Below are 22,501 nucleotides of genomic sequence, written 5' to 3' on the forward strand. Positions count from 1 at the left end.
TAGTGGTGACAATAATAATATTTAATGTAAGTTTAACAAAAAGCAAATATAAATAAAAAACATTACCTAACATCAAACACCCTTATGCATCCCCTTTGTGTTTACAAAACCTTTGCGTTTCTCTTCTGACTACTCCTACGTGGTGCATCCCCTGTGGCTGCAGCAGAGGTAGTGGCAGGTTGCTCTTGCTCATGCCCTGACCAATTAGATGCTTTGGGCCTATACCCTCTGGGTATTGGAGCCTGTGAGGTCCCCTCCAAAGACTGCTCCACCTGTACCTGTGCAGGGGCAGACTCGGCCACCTGGACAGGAGGCAGCATTGTGGGTACTGGTTGAGAGGGGGGCAAGGGGTGAGATGTGGGAGCGCTTTGAGTGGCGTCCCCATCTTCCTTGTCCCCTTTCGCCATCATCCCTCCTCTGGACCAGGCCCACATCATTCCTACCACTCTGCTGGACAGCAGTTTTGAGGACATGTTTGAAGCCTTGTAAGGCCAGTGCTAGTGTATTTGCCTGCCTGCTTAAGGCGGCAGAATGTTGTTGACTGAGTCCGAACGGCCGTTGTCAGGGCCTGAATAGACTCATCTGTGAGCCATGCTTAAAGCTCAATGGAGGCTAGCCTTCTCTCCATCGCAGACATTCCCGCACTTACCAGTGATAGTAACTCAGAGAGTTGCTCATGTCCTTGTGATACTATCTAAGATTCCCTCCCATACCTGCGCCACCATTCCACTCATGCAGGAGTTGGACTCCTCCATCCTCTGCACTATTGTGGAGAGTGCGCGTGGCACCTGTTCCAGCACCTCACAAATGTGCTGCTGTCCCTCGATCATTCTCCTTTTAAAGGATGGCCCCCAGGGTTCAGCATCTGTGTCCAGCTGTGCAGAGCCTGGAGAGGAGTGCTCCCACCGATGCAGACTCTCCGCAGCTGCCCCTGCCACCAGTGTCTGCTCGTGCTCACGTGTGTGGTAACTCACCAGGTGCCAACCCAACTAACTGAGGACTAGGACCCCCCGAGCTGTGAGTATCTGCGCTGGTGGATGGCTCGCTCAGATGTGACAGTGCCCCCTCAGAGGTAGGCAGGTCCTCTGAGGAATCGCCCTCTGCCGTCACAGCGGTCGCTGAAGGCCCTGTAAGAGAACAGAAGGCAATATTAAGCATGATCACAGAGGTGTCATGTGATGAGCATACTGAGGTGCTGAAGTTGGCAAGGCATGTTAACATCAATTCACATTGTGTGTGCTGAATGTTAAAGTTATGTCACCAGACGTTTGTCGGGTGCCAGTCTCGGTGTCCCCGACGGACAGGCACTCGAGGGTTCGGCTGAGCTCCAGCGCTTCCTGTCCGCGTCTGTGAGGACAATGATTTGTTGCGGCCCCCCTCCTGTCCTCGCCCTCTCCCGTGCATTCTGGACTCTCTTCTCCTATAAGGGGAGAAAGTACAGACGCGTGAGTGAGTGATGGTGACTTGGTCCAGCGATTAATGCATAGGTTTGGGTGCGTGAAAGAGATGCTTCAGAGGGTGAGTATGAGACAGAGCCATGACATTGTATGAGGATTGGGTTGAGTGGTAGTGGTGGGGTGACTAATGGGGAGGTGAGGAAGTGCTGAGGAAGTGCAGGTAAGTTGAGGATGAGCCTTAAGTGGGTGTGGGGAGTGATGTGATACAGTGGTGTTGGCAGTGCAGAATGAGTTGTGGGGTGGGGGCGGTGATGTGGAAGACGGAATGTGGGAGAATCAGTAAGTGTACTCACTCTGGCTGACCTAGTTAGGTCATTGAAGCGCTTCCTGCACTGGATCCAAGTGCGGGAGATGTTGCTGCTGCTGGTGACCTCATCTGCCACCTCGAGCCAGGCCTTCTTGGTGACAGAGGCAGGCCACTTCCCCCCGTCCGCCGGGTAGAAGACATCCCTCCTCCTCCTCACCCCATCTAGTAGCACCTGGAGTGAGGCATCGCTGAATCTTGGAGCAGCCTTGCCCCTGTGCTGCTCCATTGTGCTGTGTGGGTCTTTGCTCCAGGAGCAGCCATTGGAGGACTGCCCCTTTAAATAGGGCTCCACCAGCTAAATGCGGGTGCGCAGTCCGCCCGCTGTGCAGTTTTCCGGTGGCAAACCCGGAAGCCACGTTAAGTGGCACCAAATGACTCACGATCTCGTGCGAAATGGACATTTTTTATTGGGCGGGTTACCCACGCGCCCAATCCACCCCCCCCCCCCCCGCCCCACCGGTTGCCATCCCGCCCCCAAGCTAATATCGGGGCCCATGTGTCTTTTATCTGTGGTTTACTTTTCTCATGGCGATGTTGATGAAAGACCTCAGGAGAGATGAACAGTAAAGAATGATGAAGGGATGGCATAAAGCCAAGGCATAATAAATGATGTAAGAAAAATGAAGTGCTGAATTCTGTTCCTGATCACTAGTACAGCATAGGTGCCAACCATGTATATGTGTGTGTATAATATATATATGTAATATATAAACTCTCATCCTATTCTTAAAATCCCACCACAACTTCACCCCACTCTATCTCTGCAACCTCCTCCAGATTATATCCTCACCCGTACTCTTCCGTCCTCTGACTCTGTCATTTTGTGCCGGCCCCATTCTCTTTGTCCCACCATTGGTAAAACCTCACTCCTCCTCCCTGGAACTCCCTCCACCTTTTTAAAAAAAAAACCTACTCAAAATTAATCTTTTCAACCAAGCTTTTGATCTCCACTCCTAATCTCTCCCTCCAAAGCTCAGCATCTCTTACCATCTATTTCCATTAACTTTCTTCAACCCTAAAACCGTCACGAACTCTCTGTTCCTCTGTTTCTGACCTTGTATGCATCCCCCCTCCCACCTCTCTTCGCCCACCATTGTTAGCTGGGCCTTCAGCTGTCTAGGCCCCACGCATTAGAATTCCCTCCCTGAACCATTGGCCGCTCCACCTAGGAACATAGGAACAGGAGTAGGCCATTCAGCCCCTCGTGCCTGCTCCGCCGTTTGATAAGATCATGGCTGATCTGTGATCTAACTCCATATACCTGCCTTTGGCCTATACCCCTTGATACCTTTGGTTGCCAAAAACCTTCCTCTTTCCTTTAAGATCCTCCTTAAAATTCACTTCTTTGATCAAGCTGTCGGTCACCCCATCTACTATCTCTTTGGCTAGGTGGCCTTTTTTAAAATCTGATTATCCTCTGTGAAGCAGCTTGGGTTGTTTTACTCTGTTACAGGGTGCTATTTAAATGCATTTTCTTGTTGAATCACGTTGGGCCTTTTTTTTAGATTACTTGTATAAAGAGGCCAAATAATTGAGATTGTTGAGTGTTCTGTTGAGCATTGAAATAATTTTCCCCACTCTCTTCCCCCATCTCCCCATAACTTAGTGCGTTTGACCTGGTAACTGATGAGCGCAAACCAGAAAGGTCCCAGGTTTGATCTGAATAAGTTAATTGATCTCGGCTGGGCGCACTAAAATAGACTAGCATGTATATAGCACCTTACGGTGTCGCGAGCTCTCAAAACACTTTTGCACGATTAATTACTCTTTTGAAATGCAATAACTGTTTTTCAATTATGACAGTCATTCTGCCACACAGCCATAGGATGAATGATTGGTTAATCTGATCATATTTGTTGAGAAAGAAAGAAGTTACATTAATATAATGCCTGATCCCGAAGTGCTTTACAGCCGATGGATTACTTTTAAAGTGCGGCCACAGTTGTTATGCGGGCAAACACGGCAGCCAATTTGTGCACAGCAAATGGCAACCAAGACTGACTTAGTAATCTGATACCTGAGCCAGGGCACTGTTGATGATAGACCAGCCAGTCCGGATCACTAATGGAACCTGCACGGATTGACCTGTCGCTGGTAGCTGGGCTTCTTCCTACCCAGCTCCAGTTAACCCTATAAGCCAGTGCCCCAATGGATAGGCTGGTTTTAACTGTGCAAGTGGTGGGTACCTTACCAATGTTCTGTACTGGTAAGGTGTGCAGTTTTAGCTGGTTGAGCTAGTAGTGCCTCTGCACTCACCTGGATGTCCCCATGTCTAAGCTTAAACGCTCTGGTCTTGGGTAAGAGGGTGTGATCATATGGGCAGAGTATGCACTTTGTATTTTTCAGAGGTTTATCAGAAACTCGGTTTATACTCTTAAAAATGGAGATGGGATACCTGACTGGCCAAGAATGAAAAAATGAGGATCATGTTCACTAGCAACTAGGTTGTAAATGCCCTAATACATTTCTGATGGGACAATTACAACCAGTAGAAAGAGAGGATGTTTTCATCCCATTAGTCTTGACTAGATTCAAACTCGTATCCCAGAATTAAAAGGGCATTGACTTTACCCATTGTGTCACTATCTCCCTAATAATAGGAGCATAATCACACTGAGAATATATTTTCTACATATCCAATAAACATTTCAGTTATACATTGCAAGTCTTCTATGCTCCAAGTACTCTTAAGCTCTCTGTGCACTGAACTACTGGAACAGGAATGGGTCAAAATTGACTAAGATCAGATTCCAGAAGTGTAACGTAGCTACTTTGATGGTTGGATCTGCCATAATTGGTCAGAAATAGAGAGATTCTACTCCTGCTGTAATCAGGACTATTGCAGTTTCAAGGGATTGCAGCCTAGTATTATTGAGGCATGGGCTGCACACGCACACCATAACTACTGTGTGTTGAAGTAGGATTGAGGGCACACTGTCCTCAATGTAGACGAGCACCAGACCAGGATAATAGCTGTTCTGTGCAATGTTTGATTAACGTGTGCTAAATTTTCACTTCGCAGATGAAATGGAAAACACCAATACGTTTATTTTATCTCCTGGGACTCTGCCCTAGTTTATTCTGTGTAATGGAATTTGGCAAGCAAATGAAGTGGAAGCTTGTGGGTGATATCACTGTTACAGTCAGTGCTTTCTCCTCACAAGTTTTACATAAGGAGACTGTCTCCTATGAACTGAAATCCACCCGTATGTGAATGGGATAGTGTGCCACATTACTAACTATGAAATAGCACACCAGAATTTGCATGCGATACTCACCAAGCTCTCCTGTCTACTGTGAAAGGTGGTCAGTATCTTGCTGCTGGCCAGTTACGTTCAAGTTAAAACTAATAGATTTATTTACAACCCTAAGCAGAAAGATACAGGTGGCACAAATATCTAGAAAGTACAAATTGTATCAGTCCACATGGGGTTAAAATAGAATTAATTTCTTAAAATCTCGCAGATTATCAGAATGTTTTGGAGGAAACTGTCTTTCATATGATGTGGTTTGTATGTGTAAAGGGTGATATTCTTACCCACTGCATGGAGTCTGAGGTGTCGCTTCCAGAAACTGAGTAGTTTTATGCCAAAGGGAGCCCTTTATATCACAGGGGTTAATCTTGACATATTTACTACCTTGATGGATTGGTTATTACAGACAATGAATTTGTCAACTTCCACCAATGTACAGATTTTCATACATTAAGATTTCAAAGAAATAATGGGCCAGCCATCAAACAAACTTGACCTAATTAGTTTCTGTATATAAGCAGTGTCATTAACAGAGGAAGCCAGCTGTCTCCCTTTGGGATTATGGATGAATTGGGATAATTTTGTGAATTGGCTAGCCCCCCGCCCCCCACTTTCCTGGTCACAGGGACAAAGGTTTTTTTTACCAACTACAGGTATCTGAAGCCAGTTTTTAATTCACATACACCATGTTTGCCAAAGTCATATATGAATCTTTTCACTTTTAATGCAGGATGAAAACTAGGCTTTTACTATATTTACATCTAATGAGTCTTCAGCTGTACTTTGACCTGCCGTTGTTTTTGCTCAATTAATATAATTAATAATTTGTATGAGCAAGGCTAGTAAAATGGCAGTTGCTGGGCTGAACTGCCTTGACTTTGAAACCAGGAACAATTGAAAAATGGGCACTTTTCTTCTTGCAGTCTGAGCCATTCTGTAAACTGGTTTGGGTAAAATTAGTTGCAAGAATAGAAGAGATTGACTTGTCTTCCTTCTGTAACACTGGAAAAATTCAGCATGAATTTTGTAGAAGCTACGTGGAACTTTTTCAGGAAACTGATCAGTATCTTATTAATCAACTTTCTGAATAATGAAAAGCTATCTCACCACTTCTCTGTGACGAGGTGATTCTTTGTCGCAGCCCCTCAAGCATCCTTCTTATTTATGTAAACATCATTTCACATGCACAATAAAATGCCATCTGTTTCTGGATGAAGATTAGTGATCATTTCATTTTGATCTAACATGGTAAGTACTCATGGTAAGTAAGCAGTGTAGATGAAAACATAAAATTACAAAGCGATATTGATAGATTAGGTGAATGGGCAAAACTATGGCAAATGGAATTCAGTGTAGACAAATGTGAGGTCATCCACTTTGGATCAAAAAAGGATAGAACAGGGTACTTTCTAAATGGTAAAAAGTTAAAAACAGTGGCTGTCCAAAGGGACTTAGGGGTTCAGGTACACAGATCATTGAAGTGTCATGAACAGGTGCAGAAAATAATCAAGAAGGCAAATGGAATGTTAGCCTTTATATCTAGAGGACTAGAGTACAAGGGGGCAGAAGTTATGCTGCAGCTATACAAAACCCTGGTTAGACCGCACCTGGAGTATTGTGAGCAGCTCTGGGCACCGCACCTTCGGAAGGACATGTTGGCCTTGGAGGGAGTGCAGCGTAGGTTTACTAAAATGATACCCGGACTTCAAAGGTTAAGTTACGAGGAGAGATTACACAAATTGGGGTTGTATTTTGTAGAGTTTAGAAGGTTAAGGGGTGATCTGATCGAAGTTTATAAGATATTAAGGGGAACGGATAGGGTGGATGGAGAGAAACTATTTCCGCTGGTTGGGGATTCTTGGAGTAGGGGGCACAGTCTAAAAATTAGAGCCAGACCTTTCAGGAGCGAGATTAGAAAACATTTCTACACACAAAGGGTTGTAGAAGTTTGGAACTCTCTTCCGCAAACGGCAATTGATACTAGCTCAATTGCTAAATTTAAATCTGAGATAGATAGCTTTTTGGCAACCAAAGGTATTAAGGGATATGGGCCAAAGGCGGGTATATGGAGTTAGATCACAGATCAGCCATGATCTTATCAAATGGCGGAGCAGGCACGAGGGGCTGAATGGCCTACTCCTGTTCCTATGTTCCTATGTACTCGTAAAGGACGCATCGTGTAGGTCTGGCAAAAAAAAACCTCCAGACATTCACCATTAAAGGTCTCAGGGTATCGTCCATGGCTCAGTGGTAGCACTCTTGCTTCTGAGTCAGAAGGTTGTAGGTTCAGGTCGCACCCCAGAGGCGTGAGCGCAAAAATCAGTATGACACCAGTGCATTATTGAGGGAGTGGTATTACAACAGTGTCTACACTTCAACAAAGTGGCTGTAAAGTGTTTTGGGAGGTCCTGAGATCATGAATGGCACTATATAAATGCAAGTTTTTCTTTTTAAGTCTTTCAATTCCAGTGAAGTCCTTGAACCCTTGTTTTTTGATAAGGTCCCACACAAGAGGTTAGTGTGCAAAATTGTAACACATGGATTGAGAATTGGTTGACAGACAGGAAACAGAAAGTAGGAATAAACGGGTCTTTTTCCGGGTGGCAGGCAGTGACTAGTGGGGTACCGCAGGGATCAGTGCTTGGGCCCCAGCTATTCACAATATATATCAATGATTTGGATGAGGGAACTAAACGTAATATTTCCAAGTTTGCAGACGACACAAAGCTGAGGTGGAATGTGAGCTGTGAGGAGGATGCAAAGAGGCTCCAATGTGATTTAGACAAATTGGGTGAGTGGGCAAGAACATGGCAGATGCAGTCTAACGTGGATAAATGTGAGGTTATCCACTTTGGTTGTAAAAACAGAAAGGCAGATTATTATCTGGATGGTGATAGATTGGGAAAAGGGGAGATGCAACGAGACCTGGGTGTCCTTGTACACCAGTCGCTGAAAGCGAGCATTCAGGTGCAGCAAGCAGTTAGGAAGGCGAATGGTATGTTGGCCTTCATTGCAAGAGGATTTGAGTACAGGAACAGGGATGTCTTACTGCAGTTATACAGGGCCTTGGTGAGACCACATCTGGTCTCCTTATCTGAGGAAGGATGTCCTTGCCATGGAGGGAGTGCAACAAAGGTTTACCAGACTGATTCCTGGGATGGCAGGACTGACGTATGAGGAGAGATTGGGTCGACTAGGCCTATATTCACTAGAGTTTAGAAGAATGAGAGGTGATCTCATCAAAACATATAAAATTCTAACAGGACTAGTCAGACGAGATGCAGGGAGGATGTTCCCGATGGCTGGGGAGTCCAGAACCAGAGGTCACAGTCTCAGGATATGGGGTATGCCATTTAGAACCGAGATGAGGAGAAATTTCTTCACTCAGAGGGTGGTGAACCTGTGGAATTCTCTACCACAGAAGGCAATGGAGGCCAAGTCATTAGATGTACTCAAGAAGGAGATAGATATATTTCTTAATGCTGAAGAGATATGGGGAAAAAGCAGGAACAGGGTACTGAGTTAGACGATCAGCCATGATCATTTTGAATGGCGGAACAGGCCCGAAGGGCAGAATGGCCTACTCTTGCTCCTATTTTCTATGTTTCTAGAAGCAAAATGGCTTATTTATTGCATTTATATGGAAAAGGTGAACTTGTTTTCCTCTGCTATATCATCGAAATAGTGTAGTGTACTACTGCGCATCTTTGACGAGTTTTACTTTTAACTTCAGAGTCAGTGGGGTCAGCCTTGAATTCCCAAAAGGAATTCTTATCAATCTTTGTTCCCAGACCCAGTTTAAAGTTGAATGGGGTGTTAGTCATGGAGGGAGAAGAGAGAAAAGAGCTAATGGGAGAACTTATATTTTGACTCTTTATTGCGTGCAATGAACTGGTATGAAACTGAACAATCCAAAATAGGTTTGATCGATTTCTGTACAATATTTGACATCTTGAATTAGCAAACTCGACCAAACTCACATTTGGTAATTTGAACTAATTGCTATCATTGCTTACTGGTGCAAGTCTGCAGAATTGGGCCTTTCAATCAGTCACACTCTTTTTCTCTTCTGTAGTCTGCGCTGCACTTGGGCGACAAAGCAGCGTAATTTCTTTCATTAATAGTTAATTTTCTTTTGCATATGTAACCAGAATTACTGTTCGGCTCACTGAGTCATAGCACGAGGCCTACCCTGCTTTACACGTGAGACTCTGGAAATCCAATTGTGTCGCAGGGAGTGAAGTTACGAATGCTGTCACTGCATCGTGCAAGTGTCATTTGTTGCCTGGAAACATGAAAGTAGAGCAAGGACTCACTTCGATATCATACAGGGCTTGTTTTACTTTGCTGCAATACTCTTGACCACAATGTCTTCATTTACATCGGGGTGGTGTAAACTATGAACAAAATTCTTCCTGCTCTGGGCACTGTAATAAGTGCCGATCTTGGTCACCCAGCAGGGTGTTGCCTGCCGCTCTCTTGGGAGGAGGGTAGCTAGTTTGGTTGACAGGCCTACTGGTGAATTCCCGAACAGGGAAGAAGTCGAGAGGACAGCCCTCCCAATTCCTATGAGCACAGGAAGAAAGGGGACAGTCAATCCAGTTAGGTCTTCGAAGGGAGCCTGGCCTCTCCAGAGAAGACTCTTATCTTAAGCTCAGGGCCACTAAGTACCAGAGGGTGACCAGGAAAAAATATGTTTGCCCACTAACGTAGGATAGTGTGGTGTGTTTTATTATTTTTTTTCTTGAGGACGGGTTTGAAGTAACTGATTGTTGATTATGACTGTCACTCTGTATGTTCACGTGCAGACTGAAAAATAAAGCAGCTTAACGATTCGTATCTGGCCTCATCTCACTAAAGTGTTTTCAGTATGCCTTTCAGCAGATTAGAGAAGGTGATACGTGAAAGACCACATCCATTTCAGATCACAAGGGGATACTCTTGCGTGCCCAAGTTATCCTATCGTATAATTAGATGTTGGGCAGTACAAGCACACGCCTGAATGTAGGCTGTGGGTACTATATTCAGGAGTGACCAGTCCCACCGAACCTGAGAGACTATCTAGGCAGACCTGAAATTTATACCAGTTATGTTTGGGTTAAAACTAACAGATTTATTTCTAAATAATATAATTACACAGAAGCAGAAAAACAAAACAAGTTACAGATATTACTGATATTCAGATAACAAAGATTCAGTCAGTCCACAGGATTTTGAAACCTCTTCAGAAGGTATTTTTTACAAGACTTTTGGAGAAAATGTCTTTCATAGGCTGCAGTACGTTATGTTTGAGCATATCAGGTGACATTCATGCCCTGCATGGACTCCAGGGCCCTGATATTAACTTGGAGCCGAGAAGAAAGTGGGGAGGTGGGGTGCATGGTTTGTGGATGGGAAACCAGGAAATGAGGGTTTCCCGCAGGTCCTGCTGAATTTAACGGTAGGACCTGCTTTAAAATTTTTCAAACGTTTCCCGCCCGAGAGCCAGGTTGATTTACAGGCTGCCTGTCGGGCGCGAAAGCAGGCGGGGAGCGGATGCCAGGAAGGAGATTGCTACAAGCAAATGCTGTACATAAATTTTAACACTATATATAGTTCACTCTGGCACTCTGCTCTCTCATCCCATTCTAAGCTAACACTCTTCTCCCTCTCCATGGTCCACACTGGCTCTCTTCTCCCTCCCCATTCCCTTCCAACTAAGATAACTTCTTAGTTGGAAGTTTTAATTAGAAGCCATCTTGGGTGTGAAGTGTTTATTGATAAGTTAAAATGTTTATTATTTATTGGGGAAACAACATCAAAAATAACATTCGCACCTTAACTGCCTAGAAGTCACCTTGTTTAATGATTCGTTTCTGGCCTCGTCTCGCCAAACATTTGCTTGGTTCACCTTCAGAGAGATTGAAGAAGCACATATGAAAGGCACAAATATCCAGTCCACATCACAAGGTCCTACAAACAACAGTGAGATTAATCTGTTTTGATAGTATTGATTGAAGGATGAATGTTGGCCAAGATATAGGCAGAACTCCCTGCTCTTCTTCAAATAGTACAGTGGTATCTTTTACATCCACCTGAACAGGCATTTGAAGCTTGGGTTTAACGTCTCATTGGAAAGACTGCACCTTTGACAATATAACACTCTCTCTGTACTGCACTGAAGTGTCAACCCAAGATTATGTGTTAGCCTTGGCTTAGTGGTAGCATTCTTGTCTCTGGATCAGAAGATCATGGTTTCAAGCCCCCTCCAGAGACTTGAGCACGTAATCTAGTCTGGCACTCCAGTGCAGTACTGAGGGAGTGCTGCAGTGTCGGAGGTGCTGTCTTCCGAATGAGATGTTAAACTGAGATCGTATCTGCCCTTTCAGGTGGAAGAAGAGCAGAGGAGTTCTCCTGGTGTCCTGACCAACATTTAACCCTCAAAAATACCAAAAACAGGTGATCTGGTCATTTATTTCATTGCTGTTTATGGAGGTTTGCTGTGTGCAAATTGGTTGCCGCGGTTCCTACATTACAACAGTGACTACATTTCAGAAAAGTACTTAATTGACTGTAAAGCTCTTTGGAGCATCTTGAGGTCATGAAAGGCGCTACATAAATGCAAGTTTTGTTTATTTGAAGTCCTGCAGTGGGGCTTGAACCCACAATTTTCTGATTCGTAGATGAGAGTATTATGACTGAGCCAAGCTGACATTGGTAGCAGTTTCAATGGGTGCCTCAGTATAGCCTGTGTTCATGATCTCAAACATCTCCACTCCACATGCTGTGATTCAATTTACTTTGGCTGGAAGATGGAGTATAAGAATATAATGCCTTTTGTGACTCAACATTCTCATGCATTTTAGGTGTTGCAATCTTGGGTTCAAGCTCTCAATTTTTAGGAAAGGTCAAATCCCAGTCTCTAATTGCGTAACAGATATTAACCGACAATTTCTGCATGAGCCTCCTTAGGGAAAGTGGATTAGGATTTACATTTGTGTGTGGGTTAACATTTGATACCTAATTTGCCTCTCCAGATCTGTCCTTTATATACCACATATATGACGTGTCAGCCCTGGCTCATTCTCCTCTTAGTTATGAGGTTGTGGATGCAAGCCCTACTCCAGAGACTTGAGCACATAATCCAGGCTGACACTCCAGTGTGGTACTAAGGGAGTGCTGCATTGTCTGAGCTGCTGTCTTTCGGATGAGACGTTAAACCGAGGCTCTATCTGCCCTCTGGGGTGGACATAAAAGACCCCACGGCACTATTCGAAGAAGAGCAGGGGAATATTTATTCATCAACCAACACCACTAAAACATATTATATGATCATTATCACATTGTTGTGTGTGGGAGCTTGCTGTGTGCAAATTGGCTGCCATTTTTCTACCATTACAACAGTGACCACACTTTTTAAAAAAAAAAGTACTTAATTGGCTGTAAAGTGATTTGGGACGTCCTGAGGTCATGAAAGGCGCTATATAAATGCAAGTCAGTCTTTTTTTCACATACATATAACATTAATTAAGTTTTTGTTTGGTCATGAGTAAAGTGCAGCCTTGTCTGAATACCTCTTAACTTATAGCTTATTAGAGATTTACAGAACTGAACTGATGTATCATTAACAACTTTCCTTTATCTACTTCTACATAAACAAGGATAATTGCATCTCCCAGTAATCATCACAATGCTAATGATGACTTATCAAAAACATCCATTATGTTTAGCTAGCTGCCACACCTCTGTTCAAATTTGCAGTCTTTGGTAGCATAACACTTCTTTTATACTGTAAGAATTTGTGCAATACGTTTAACTCTTTACACAACTGGATTCTTTTGACTTTTCCAAAATCTCTTCATGTTTACACTTTGTCTGTAAAACAATCTCTGCTTATTTCTGAAATTTTTCAAATGACCTTTCTTCTCCTCTCTCCTGCTTAACTTCTTATCAACTCTCTAATGATCTCTTCTCCTGAAAGAATGTTATCAGTTTCTATGTACTGATTTACCCTTGGTCTCTTATTTTTGGTCAATTGTTATGATTTGAGATCAAAGGGTTGTGATGGGTTAATCATTTCTTGAGACACGAATCTAAGGGTTTTCACTACAGGTATGAAGCAATATTAGCCTGAACTGATTCTAAAACAAAGCTTCCCTCCAGTATTGAATTGAGCCCCGACTCCAGATTCGAGTTGCACATACACTATAATTGTAGCATCTTTGCAAAGTAAAACCGCATTGCACTGATTGCCGTCATGCAGTGTAAATGCAGCCTTCATTAAAACTTATAAAGAGACTTCAATAGATTTAATCGTCTAAAATGACAGGGCTTGGTTAACCCGCCTCCCTCCCTCTAGAAAGTAAGCACGAAAGGTGCATTTGTTTATACAACAATCTCTTATCCAGGTTGGCAGATGAATTATTAGGTTTTTCTCAAGACCTCAAAACATCCCTATGAACTTTGGAACTGACTGAAAAAATTTGCATAAGCCACAGAAGTTCCATTAGAAGCAAATTCCAAACATTTTTACTTCACTTCAGTTCATTAAGCACCAGCTTAGTTTTAGTACAGAAAACCATCTTTTTAACACACTATTTCTGAATGCACCATGCAGGCCATGACTCATTTTTGGACCTGTTGGAGTTGCCCACCTCCAATGGCTTTTGTGGCTAACCTCTCTCTTCCTGCTCATTCACTATGGTTTTCTTGAGTTCAGTGCAGTTTTATAAGGGATGCTGACCTTAGTTGTTGTGTTCTCTGACTAATCCTATCTTGTGAGTATTATTCGTTCTCTTGGATAGGATGACACCAGTTGGCAGAGACTAGTGAAATAGATTAGGCAACGGGTTAGTTTGTTCCTCAAATTGGGCTTTAGGACCCTAAATGCTATTTTAATGAGGCCCAGTTATAATTTCTTGATCAAGCTTTCTAAACAGGTGTTCAACAAACTTGCACCTGGTATTGATTGGGTGGTGAATGCTGCGTTTCAGGATTTCCAACTATGCCACAGAAGGGGGGACCTTAGTGTAATATTTGTTAAAAATGTTACTGTTGAGCTAAATTGAGCTCTCAAGGAATTGCATTTACAGGAAAACAGGGCTGGGAAATGTAGATTAGGATTCAGACAGTGTCTCCGAACTGGCATGCTTCCGATAATGAAAGTTAGTTTAGATGTTTTGATGATCATTCACACCTATCCTGTTCGAGGTGGCTCGATTCATTGGAGTCCACCGGCAGTATTTACCAAGGTTTGCCTGGTGAGATTCTGCTTCCTGAAGTCAGAATTAACAAAAAAGTAGAGAAAAAAAATAACACGTTTAGGGTCAGTAAGATTTAACAATGGCTTCACGAAGGTAGATCTTGGTCTGAGCTAGGAATGTAGCTTAAGCAGGTTGGTTTTCCCAGCTAGAAATGAGAAGCATTGAGATACGGATTTCACAATGGATCTGAGAATATCTGTATATGACTGTAGTATTCTCCCTGTCCCTGTAGCTCAGTGTTGTATAAGATATTTATAGATAAGTTGGGTACTCTTGTGCTGCTTGTCCTCCGCGCCTCCCCCTCACCCCTGCAAACTCTTATACAGTGTTTACTTGCTGAATAGGCTCACAGTAAAGTCCATCCCCTCAAAGCTTGTAAATGTTGCAAGTCTGGCAAAGTAATGAAAATAATCATTGACATTTTAGTTATTTTCCCAGACAGGAGTGGGAAAAAAACTTGCGGTTCTATCACATATGTTTAAAATTTTTCACTTTGTGGCCGTTTACATGGTCTCTCTTTGAGTGCTTCCCAATGTTTTAACTTTAAAAATGGAGCTTGAGTTAAGATGAATTCACCTCATCACCTGTGTCTCTCGTCAGCTCAGGATACAGCAGAGAAATTTAGGGATTTGAAAACATAAATCTTTAAAATTGGCAGGATAATTTGATGCGGGAGCCCAGATTTTATCAATGGGGACACAAGATTGCAAGAGCACAGTGGAAATGCTAAACCTGTACAAATCATTGCTTAGGCTGCACTTAGAATTGTGTCCAGTTTTTGGCAGCCCACTTTAGGAAGGATGTCATGACCATTGAGTGGGTACGGAAGAGATTTGCTAAGATGTTACCAGGAATGGAGAGGCTTTAATTATGAATAGAGGCGGGAAAAACTGGGGCATTTTCACAAGAACAAATGAGGCTAACAGGAGATCGGATAGAGTTGTTTAAAATTGAGGAGTTTTGATAAGATGAATAGGGGAAAACTGTTTCTACTACAGGGCATAATTTAAAATTGCCATTATCAAAGGGAGAGGTTCAGAGGATCTTTTTTACACAGAGGTTGTTAAGACACGAAAATGTAGTAAATATTCTGCAATGGAAAAGAAAATCGGATGGAGTGTAAAACGAGCTATCGATTCACTAACGCCCAAGACAGATTTCATCCCCATTGTGTGGAGAACCAGCAGAGATAGTTCAAGGAAACGAGAGATAAATTTTTATGTTTTTGTCTATATGCACCATCATAGGATATCAATTAGTGTTTAGTTGAATATTTTGCATTGATTTCTGGATCATGTTGACTTGAAAGTGTTAGCATTCCACAGGACAGCAAGGAAAGAAATGGGACGACAGAGTGGAACAGAAATCCTGATTCCGCGCCCCCTCAGTAATGAAAAGAGATGGAATATTATTTTAACAAAAGACAGATTTAACTGAGCACCTCACCCGTCTTTGTCAGCTGCTGTAAATGTATAGAGAAGATGTCTCACCTTAACATGGGTTTCTATGACCTGCCAATCTGAGGATGCAAGAACTTTACAGCTTGTTCCTTCTCTGTGTGAAAGTATATGCTGCCTTTTCTGGTATTTCTTATCTTTTTTTTTTGTGTTTGTTGTAACTGAAGTGAGGCCTTACCATTCTGTGCTGTTTCAGAACGTCATTCCTCGCTTGTTAGTATTGTGTATTATGGTTGTGTCAAGCGTTTTACAGTGAAATTTAGTAGGAATGACTCCCAAGGTGGGGGGGTGGACCATTGGGCTCCTTTGTCATCAGAACACTTCTGAGTTGGAACTGCTGTGTTAAAGTATAAAGTCCTTGGTGCTGGGGAGAAGTCTGTCAATGGGAGATACTTGTGAAATGGGCATGTACAGGGATGAGTATGTTATGTGCTTGTAATTGCCTTACTTGAACATCCAATCCCTCAACTGAATGTAAAATCATTATCTGTGTCTATAAACCTCTTCTGGCGAAACCTTCAGCCGCCTTGGTCCTACTCTCTGGAATTTCCCCCCTAAACCTGTGCACCTCTTTCCCTCTCCACCTTCTTAAAAACCATCTCAAAGTGTATCTTTCTGACCTAACTTTCAGTCACCCTTCCAATGACCCCCATCGTATCGGAGCATCCGTTTTCCCTACATTTATTTGTGAAGTGCCCTGGGATTTTTTTTTAAGCTAAAGGCACAATATAAAATCCTCTGCTGATAATTCAAAGTAATTTTTTGCTATTTGAATCAAGCAATGCAGATGACTACAAAGTGGAAATTTGGTGCTTTAAAACATTGAATTTGCAGATAATTTGAATTAAACAACTTTCACATTTGGCTTTTCACAGAGCATTGCGATGGAACCGACATGATTATATTAGCTCTTCTCCCTCACGGGTGATAATGAAAGCCCGCTTTTAAATTACCTTGCACGAAATTGTTCTTTTTAAGCTTAACGTTGTAATAAGCACAGTTTTCATTCTTAAAAGAGTGAGTGAATAAAATTGTTTGGAATTTGATAAAATGTTATTGGTTTGATTCTGTTGCTGATAATTTGAAGTTGTCTGCCCCTTGTGACTTAAAAATTTAAGTTAAGACACTGGTTGATCTTTGTCTACGAAAACAAACCGAATTCTCAACTTGTTATTGTCTCGGGGATGAAAAAGTAAGGGAACTGTGCTTTCCCAAACAAGTTCTTTGCTGTGTTCTTAGTTACTGTTGTTCTGATACAAGGAATATACTCCATGGGTAGTGGTGTGATACAATGTACTCCATAACTGTCAGTGGACCTGGTTGATCTGCAGATTGGTTAAAATTGGATCCCATTTCATGGTACTGTGATACTATCCATATCATACTTAATAAGTGTTAAATATTTCCTGTGTCTCCTGCTATTCCTCCTATGGTAGGTAGATGAATTTCTTCTGGCATTATACCCACTGCTTCTATGCCGGGTGACCCGCAGTCTGATTTAGATTGGACACTTCTCCACAAGAGAACAATAATCTCTGCTCTAATGCTTTCCTTCGACAGCATCTTCCAAGTTTTCATACTAAAATCGTGGAAATTTACGGCACAGAAGGAGGCCATTCGGCCCATCGTGTGTGTGCCGGTCGAAAAAGAGCCATCCAGCCTAAGAAACCCAGAAAATTTGAGGTGAAAGCCTGTGTCTTTCCACCTTGTATTAATGTGCTTAATTTTAATTCCAGTTTCAGTGATCATGTTTGAAACTTCCACCATCTCAGTTCAGTTGTTGAAATATATATATATACACAAACTATTCTTGTATTTGTATAGTAAGCATAATTCCATTTCAGTGAATGTTTACATTTGTCATATTTTAGGTTTAAAGAGTCGTGGGCCGAATCTGGTATGTGCTGTGAATTTGTAGAGGCTTGTGAGGTAAGTGAAATTATTTTTAAAATTGGGTTTATTTAAAAACCTTTCGGTCTAGATGTTCCGGCAGTAAGTTTACCAGATCCCCCAGGCGTTTGCATGCCAGTGCTGAGCGGCTGCGATGGGTGGTGCTGGAGCAATTCAACACGGGGGTGGTGGGGAAGAGAGGGTATTATTCAATGTCTGTACTCAGCTGTAGACCCGCACAACAGAAGACCTGAATTCAACTGTGAACTGCAGAGGAGGGCCAATTTTAAAACAAACATTAAGCAAAGTGGCTAATGAGCTACCAATGAGAGTTTGCACTGCTCTCAAAAGCATAGGTTTATAGTAATGTGGGTGTGTTGGTAATTCCACCAACCCACCCACACTGATAAATCCATTACAGTGAATGTGGGCACTATCAAGAATTGAGAAAACGGTTTAAGTTGGTGGGTGCAGAAATTGGATGTAGTTAAAACTGTAAAATGTAAATTTGGGCAGTAAATTTATCAATGGCAAGAAAATCCACGCACTTGTTTTTCTGTTTTTACGTTATTTATATTTGAAATACCCGAGGAAGAGAACTGTGGTTTTGTGCTACAGGACATTGAAAGTCGTTTTTTCAAAGTGTGGGAATTGTACTGCACCAGATTGTAACTTGGCATCCAAACTAAGCTTTTATTGTGATGACTTTTTTCTGGGGACGGGCAGGGGGAGATAACTCTGTCATTTGTGGCTTCACTCAATGAAATTAATCCCAGTTGTTTTCACATTTTATACGTGGAGGGGGGGTTGTTGGAGGAGAGGGTTTCAGTGGCATCCTTTCTGGAAATTTATTCTGAGTCAGATGGAGATGCATTCTCTGGCATTTTTGGGGGCGTCCACATGTGAAAAGTTCCACAAACTTGTTAAGCATTAAGTATGTAATCACTATTGAGGCTAAATTATGTGTGCCAGTATGGCTGGCTGTGTCCGGGTAACATCATGAACACAGAAATACTAAGTTTTACTATGGTGCATTGCCCTGTGTGATTGGATTGTAACGCTAGTGGTTTAAGCATAAATGTCTCCAAATGTTATGGAGAAGTTATGCTAAACTTATATAGAACCTTGGTTAGACCACACTTGAAGTACTGCACTCAGATCTGGTCTCCATATCACAAAGAGGTATTAGAGGCACTGGAGAAGGTTCAAAAAAAAGATTCACGAGGATGATACCAGAACTGAGAGGCTATAACTATCAGGAAAGACTGAACAGACTGGGGCTCTTTTCTCTAGACAAGAGAAGGCTGAGAGGTGACCCGATAGAAGTCCTTAAAAATATGAAAGGGCTCAATAAGGTAGAGGTAGAGAAGATGATTTTAAATGGGAAAAATGGTGGGTTGGGGGCCAGTGTGGTGGGGGCGGCAGCAGTAAAAATCTAAAACCTGCCTCTAATCTGCCCAATTCCGGTTTTCACGGAGGCGGGTTGGGTGGGGGGGGTGCGGGCGACCAACCCGCTCTTAGGAGGCAGGTCGGTCAGTAAAAGCTTTCAAGGAGGCTGAGAGCCTCCATTTTGACAGGTTTTTTCTTTTTAACCCCTGGGGGGCCAGTATTCCCGGGCCTTCTACTTCACGGCCACGTGAGAGGAGGCGAGAAGGCCCGACTCTGCAGGTACGTGCCTTTATAGCACAGCTTGTGGGCCCGGAGGAGCAGGAGTGCTTTCCCCAAGCCCAACAAGCCTACCTGCCGCGACCACCCCCACGATCTCCGACCCCCCTCCCCCACGATCTCCGACCCCCCTCCCCCACGATCTCCGACCCCCCCTCCCCCACGATCTCCGACCCCCCTCCCCCACGATCTCCGACCCCCCCTCCCCCACGATCTCCGACCCCCCCTCCCCCACGATCTCCGACCCCCCCTCCCCCACGATCTCCGACCCCCCCTCCCCCACGATCTCCGACCCCCCCTCCCCCACGATCTCCGACCCCCCCTCCCCCACGATCTCCGACCCCCCCTCCCCCACGATCTCCGACCCCCCTCCCCCACGATCTCCGACCCCCCTCCCCCACGATCTCCGACCCCCCTCCCCCACGATCTCCGACCCCCCCTCCCCCACGATCTCCGACCCCCCCTCCCCCACGATCTCCGACCCCCCCTCCCCCACGATCTCCGACCCCCCCTCCCCCACGATCTCCGACCCCCCCTCCCCCACGATCTCCGACCCCCCCTCCCCCACGATCTCCGACCCCCCCTCCCCCACGATCTCCGACCCCCCCTCCCCCACGATCTCCGACCCCCCCCTCCCCCACGATCTCCGACCCCCCCTCCCCCACGATCTCCGACCCCCCCTCCCCCACGATCTCCGACCCCCCCTCCCCCACGATCTCCGACCCTCTCCAAACCCCACCATGATCTCTGACCCCCAACCCCGATCTCCCCGATGACTGTCACCCCCCACCCCCCGATGGACTGACCCCCTCCCCCCGGAGACTGAGCCCCCTCGATGACTGAGCCCTGACCCCCTTCCAACAATTACCTGTTCACGTCCTCTTCTTTCCTCTTCTCCCTTCTGACTGAGACCAGCTTGTCAATCAGGCTGGCTTGTCGGGTGGGAAACCGTCAACAAAAAATAAGACTTCCTTACGTCAAAATCGTAAGGACGTCCAGGAAACCTGTACTTCCGGGTTTCCCATCAGGAATTCCACCCCCCACCTCCTCAATAAAATCATGCCCCATGTTTCCACTTGTGGATGAGTCCAAAACTAGGGGCCATAAATATATGGTAGTCACTAATGAATTCGATAAAGAATTCAGGAGAAACATCTTTACTCAGAGAGTGGTTAGAATGTGGAACTTGCTACCACGTGGAGTAGTGGAAGTGAATATCATAGATGAATTTAAGGGGAGGCTGGATACGTACGTGAGGGAGAAAGGAATAGAAGGATATGTTGATAGGGTGAGATGAAGTAAGGTGGGAGGAGGCTCGTGAGGAGCACGGAGCTGTTGGGCCAAATGGCCTGTTTCTGTGCTGTAAGTACTATGTAATGTTATGAGTATATTTATCAATTATTAGATCTTCTGTGGTGCAGCTTAGAGGATAAACTGTTCTGCTGTCCCTTTGAGTATATATTTATATATATGTGCTGAAATAAAAGTTGACTGCTGTTGAATATAGGAGTTGACTGCTGTAGCTATCCTTTTTGGAGAATTGGAGTCCAAATGCCTTGTAGTTGTATCATCTGCAACTATGGTGGCTGAAGCACTGAATTAAAAAAAAAATCCTTGGACCGTCAGTCTTTAAAGGGAAAAGTGCTTGGAAATGTCTTCTCCTTGGAGTAGAGAGTGTGGGTACGGCCTGAGGACATATGGGAGGTTCATGGCCGCTGGGCCCAAAAAGAGTGGGGAAAGAAAACAGAGGCTAAATCAGGGCAATTTAAAAAAAAATAAACTAGCAGGGAAGGAAGACACCAGTCAGAATGGGGAGAGGAAGTAGCAGAGGTTAGAAAGAGGGCAAACTTTCAACAGTTGCTACTAAGTCTGTGAGGCAGGAAAGATTAGAGGTTCATAAGAGTGGGACCAGAGTTGGAGGCTGCATGGCCGAATTTTGAAGAGTAGGGTCCAGGAGGCAGAACATTTTGAAAGAGTGGGCTAGAACTGAACTTGCGGGTATTTATCAGTATAGATTGAGATAGTGGTGTGTTGCCAATTCGTGTTACTGCACTTTGTGTCAGGTCTCATCTCAGGCCATAATATATTTTGTGCTCTCCACACCCACTTACCGAGTCACTACCATCACTGGCCTTTGCCTGGGAACTGGTAGCATAGTGTTCCCTCTTTAAATTATCCATGGTTGCTTTCTTTCGTTTGTTACAAAGAGGTTTTAATTTCAGGGGCAGAGTGCATGTACAACAGAGTACTGGGAGCGAAATTGGGCTGTGTAGCGCCCATTTTGCAGGCGATATGTGGACACCCAAGCCCTGAAAATGGTATTCGAAATGCGTGAAGTGCGCCATCTCGGTAAAGAGGTTTGAGCACGCGCACCTAACGACAGCATGTAGAGTAGGGAGTTGATGGCGTGAATCAGTGCGCAACACTGATTTGAAGCAGCCGGTGACATTTTGGAACTCAACGCTCTGGCCAACGCACGGCCTTAACCTTACATAGCTGAACAGGACATAAACCGCATGAAGGACCCCCCCCCCCAGCGCTATTTAAAGGGATCATAAAGTACTTACAGGTTAGTTGCTGGATTATCTCTTCTGGCTGCTGGTACAATTTTACGTGTCTTTGGGAGTTTCCTATACTTGGCTAAAGTTTCAATATTCTATAAGAGGCTGGTCTTGCAGTACTTATAATGGAATTTAAAATATAGTGCTGAAAAAAGTTGATTCTAGACATGGGTGGCCTGCTAGGGCTTCCACTGGGAATTGAACGTGACTGGGAGAATGAAGAGAGGCCACGCAGAGCAGGACAAGTTGCTAGAAGAGGGAGGAGGAGGAGGAGGAGCAGGGCACTCAGAAGGAGGCCATATCCATTGGTCTTCAGGGACCAATTCTCGTACCTCAACTTCAGCGATGACCAGTGCCTCAGACATCTGTGGTTTATAAAAGAGGTCGTGACTTAAATTTGTCAACTGCAGCCTCAAAGTAGGGCAAGGACATCATTGCCCGTGGCTGTCAAGGTAACTGTGGTAATTTTTACGGCTCTGGCTCCTTTCAGACTGCTGCTGGTGATATAAGTAACATCTCGGAGTTTGCAGTTCACTGCTGTACAAGGGAGGTCACTGATGCTCTGTATGCACTCAGAAAGAGATTCATGTCATTTCTTCTTGCCAGAGACAAGCAGCAGGAGCGAGCAGGAGGGTTTGCTCGCATTGCAGGCTTCCCCACAGCGCAGG

At 44.2% G+C, this 22,501-nt stretch overlaps 1 protein-coding gene across 1 annotated transcript in view; it reads left to right on the forward strand.

Moving 5' to 3' along the window:
• The window catches only part of LOC137321274 (tyrosine-protein kinase JAK2-like), a 297,277-nt gene that overhangs the window by 41,652 nt on the left and 233,124 nt on the right, over window positions 1–22,501 (forward strand). Inside the window, exon 2 of the mRNA XM_067983625.1 lies at window positions 17,589–17,646. The gene's annotated coding sequence lies outside the window, so the exon portion shown is untranslated. The remainder of the gene's footprint in view (window positions 1–17,588; window positions 17,647–22,501) is intronic.

This window comes from Heptranchias perlo, chromosome 4, assembly GCF_035084215.1.
Source record: "Heptranchias perlo isolate sHepPer1 chromosome 4, sHepPer1.hap1, whole genome shotgun sequence".
Taxonomy (NCBI): Eukaryota; Metazoa; Chordata; class Chondrichthyes; order Hexanchiformes; family Hexanchidae; genus Heptranchias; species Heptranchias perlo.